Source organism: Neomonachus schauinslandi, chromosome 3 (genome assembly GCF_002201575.2).
Source record: "Neomonachus schauinslandi chromosome 3, ASM220157v2, whole genome shotgun sequence".
NCBI lineage: Eukaryota > Metazoa > Chordata > Mammalia > Carnivora > Phocidae > Neomonachus > Neomonachus schauinslandi.
The window spans coordinates 59,804,295-59,808,862 of NC_058405.1; positions in this window are offsets into that span (position 1 = coordinate 59,804,295).

Here is a 4,568-nt window from a genome sequence, read left to right on the forward strand (position 1 = left end):
CTTCCTTCCTTCCTTCCTTCCTTCCTTCCTTCCTTCCTTCCTTCCTTCCTTCCTTCCTTCCTTCCTTCCTTTAGAGAGACAGCAAGAGAGGGAACACAAGCAGGGGGAGTGGAGAGGGAGAAGCAGGCTTCCTGCCGAGCAGGGAGCCCAATGCAGGGCTCAATCCCAGGACCCTGAGATCATAACCTGAGCCGAAGGCAGACACTTAAGGACTGAGCCACCCAGACACCCCCCCCCCCTTTTAAAAATCTTTAAACCTGTTGATTTATTTACTTGGGATTTTTTATTTATACAACATTCACACAAATACATTCTCATAAAGAATCAAGTAATAAAAAGAGTATGGAGGAGAAGAGCAGCTCACTTTATGTCTGGTCATGGTATCATTTTCTCCTCTCAAAGGTAATTGCTGTCAATATTTTGTTGTAACTCTTTCTAGTTACCTCTTTATGCATCTTCATATGCATATATGTCCATACACATTGATATCACACTTTTTTCTGCTTACCACAAGGTCTTGATGATCTTTTCCTATCTTTTCCTAGTACTAAAGACCTTCAACACTGAATACCCCATATTCCACTTTTGAATAATCTCTCTCTGTCTGCTTCTGGTCTGTTGGGACATTCCCATGTTCTCACACCTGTGTTTTGTCCCTCAATGATAGCTCATGGGATTCCAGCACCTGGCATGAACCTGTAGGTAGGCCCTTCCTTTTCCTGGTGATGGTGATGCATCTAAGTCCCCCACAGAACTGTGAGCTCCATAGCATGGAGACTGGGGCTGTCTCTTCCACCATGGTATCCTCAGGGCAAGGTCAGCTGATGAATGTTACAGAATGTTAAAGATGAATGAATATAATTTCTCTACACCCCTTTCATCCTCACTCAAAGGGACCTATCCTGGAGGAGCAAGACACCGGACCCACGTACTGTTCTTTATAATTCTTTCATAGAGTTCTTCCCTGGGCTTCTGCTAGTTTCCTCACATGTATGCACTAATCAGCACTTTGAATATGAGGGGGACCCTCTACAGAAGTCCACTTCTTTTTCCCTGCAGCTCTTTCTTTTCCCTGTATCCTGATAACTTTAGCCACATTGGTCTTTCCAAACTTTTACGTGCATCTCTTCATCATAGGGAGTCTGTGGACTGCATCTGAGTTTTCCCTTCCTATGCCATGGTCTGGAAACTATTTCATGGCAGTGAGCTGGGACTATTATAGGGGTCTCCTCATTCTTTTTCTATCCTATGTCTTTTCTTAGGTTCTGTTCTCATAATTATTCATTATCATGTTAACTTTCTTATGCCATCAAACATTTTTAAAAATATTTCATCCAGTTTTTCTAGTATTCTTTTGTAAAAGGCTTGACAGTGATTATTGTCTGCAGTTGTTAGAATAAGAGCCCCAAACCTTTTAATTTCAACCAAGTATTTTTCAGAGGAGTAAGCAGTTATTTCAGGACTGTTCGGATCCTCAGGTAGAGTCTAAGTGGGATTCAGTACTGGTTGTCTGACATGTCTGGCAGTTCTGGTGGAAAAGACTACTGGAAGCCTCTTTTCTGATGAGGACTGAGGAGATACTTGAGAGGGTGCTCATCCTCGGGGGCAGAGAAAGCCAGACAGGATGAGCTTGACTCAACTAAATCTTGGTTATCAGCAAGGAAGACTGAGAATGATGTCTGTCATTCATGTTTCTTTTCTGTCCAGCTCCCACTGGAGTTATGAAGAGTTGTATATAGAGAGAGTTGACTCTATGTTAAAACAGAAAGGGCACTTTTACTGAAAGTACTGAAAAAAAAAAAAAAAAGGAGGCAATGGCCCGTCATCCAGCAGGTAGGAGCGGGGACTAGTGAAATTTGAGTTATTACTGTTAATATGACTCTTTAAGCACACCCCAGCTGGTGAGGCTTGGAGAAATCAGGTTACAAGAAGCCAAGTTAGCCTGAGTGCAGCTGAAACTTTACAGAGCTTCATTAGAAGGAATAGAAGGAGTCCTTGGCACAGACCCATTGTCCATTAGAAGCTAGCCTGCGGCCAGAAATTCATTTTACCTTGACCCCAGAATATCCATCAGATGGTGAGATTCTTGCCCAGGACTGATATTTTTCTGGGCTGGTATTCAGAGAAATTGACTTAAGAGTCCTTAAATTTTGCAGTGAGTCACACATAGGGCCAGGTTTGCTGAAACTTAATGTGTTAGAACTGCCTGGGGGCAATTTGTTGGTACCCTGTAGCACTGAAAAGATATAAAAAAATTAATACAATGCATAAAATGAAAGACAGTAGTGGAGGTGGGGAGTGGGGAAGCTATTTGTGGTGAACATAGCTCTAGTTCATAAGATGGAACCTGTATTTCACTCAGCAGAAGGTACAAATCTGTATCGCATTAACTCTGCAATTTTAACCAAAACAAAGACAGGATGGCAAATATTTAAACAGTGATTAAAACATCACCCAGGCAATAGGAAATGCCTCCTCTTGCCAACTGTTTGCTTGGACAGAATAAAGTAAATGAGGGGCACACAAACCGTCTTCCTGGTTGCTCTCAGGGACACTTCTTGGCATAGGGGCAGCTCCCTCAATCATTAACTTAAGTCCTGTGGATCCCACTGGAAAGAGCCTAATGAGAAAGAACTCTGAAAACTGTCAATTGCTAAAAAGGGATATAATATATATTTTTCTTTTAACATATTTTACATGTATAAATGACAGGGTGCAATCAGAGCAGATTTCCCTACCACGAGTTTGAATAGTTAATTAAAAACAAACCCACATTTGATTTGGTAGCATAACTCTCCCCCCATCTTTGGCTCTTTGCCTGCTGTTAGCCTAATTGCACGGGGGGCAGCCTGAGATTCTATGGCCCTTGAGGGCAAATTGAAGAAAATGTTGCCATTACTAATTATAGCGACGTTGTGATTGAAAGTAATACTCTGTCCTTTGAAAGACTTAAACAGATATGAGAGCACAGAAGTACCTGAGTATGCCTCGTAAGTCTATATTCTATTAAACTTCAACATTTCCATCATATCATAAGTGACACTGACAAATTCTCATTCCAGCTTTCAGCCAGGATGACCACAATTTTGACCAAATCCCACTCACTGTTTTCTCCAGTCATGTTAAAAATGAAGCTATTTGGTGTGTTGGCACAAAGGAGTGATGGTGCTATTGTGCTCTTTTGTAGACAGGCAGATGAATGAGCTAGTAACTTAAATCACATCAGTAAATAGCATTCACTGTCACATTCTCAGCATTGGACTAAATACTGCAGGTGAGTGGTCAAGAGAACAGAGTGTTATGAGTTGAATTGTGTCCCCTCAAAAAAGATATTTTGAAATCCTAACCCCCAGTACCTCAGACTGTGATCTTATTTAGAAATAGGGTAATTGTAATTAGTTAAGATGAAGTCATACTGCAGTAGAGTGGGCTCCTAATCCAATATGACTGGTGTCTTTTTTTTTTTTAAGATTTTATTTATTTATTTGGGGGGCACCAGCAGGGGGAAGGGGCAAAGGGAGAAGCAGACTCCCCACTGAGCAGGGAGCCCAATGTAGGGCTCAATCCCAGGACCCTGGGATCATGACTTGGGCTGAAGGCAGACGCTTAACCGACTGAGCCACCCAGGCACCCATGACTGGTATCTTTATAAGAAGACGGCCATGTGAAGATAGAGACACAAAGAGAATGCCATGTAAGAATGAAGACATAGATTGGAGTTAGGCAGTTGCAAGCCAAGGATTGCCAAAGATTGCCAGCAAACCACTGGAAGCTAGGAGAGAAACAAGGAAGGACTCTCACCTACAGGTTTTAATGAGAATGTGGTCCTGCTGACACCTTGATTTTGGACTTCTAGCATCCTGAACTGGGAGACAATAGATTTCTGTTGTTTTATACCACCAAAGTTTGTGGTACTTTGTTCTGACAGCCCTAGAAACTAATACAGTCAAGAATGTCTCTTGTCTTTAGGACACATGGAATCTGGGATGAATATGTTGCATACACAGTGTTTAGTGAGGATGAAATGTGGAATGGAAGGAGGACCAGTGGAGATAAAAGTTACTAGAGGAGGTAAATTTTAAGCCAGTTTCAAAGTGTCCTGTTGAAAGTCCTCAAAGATGTTTGAACTGACTTTTTTCCCCTCGTGAAGTCTGCACCCAAGAGAAGGCTATCTGTAAAATGGCTGAAATGGGCAGATCTTTATCCTCCCCAATACAGATTCAAATGATATGAACTAGCTTAATAGACATCCTCTTTATTACTAGTGAGCCAATAAAAGTATGGGCTAGCTTAATTACACAGATAAAAAGGAATTTGAAATGTGGAATGTTAAAGCCAAGGGTCCAGTGGCTAATTATTCCACATTCGACATAACTATCCTAACCCTAGTGGCTGTTCTAAAACTGGAATGACTAGAACCCTGAGAAAACTTTCTTTTAAAGTGCTAGAACAGAGATGCCACTTCTCTGGATTTGCAAATGTGAATTCAGTGACAGTCTAGCAGCCCATTCCAGCCCTCATAGTGTGAAAGCAGAATGCTTGGTTCCATGCCTATGGAGGGGTGCTCC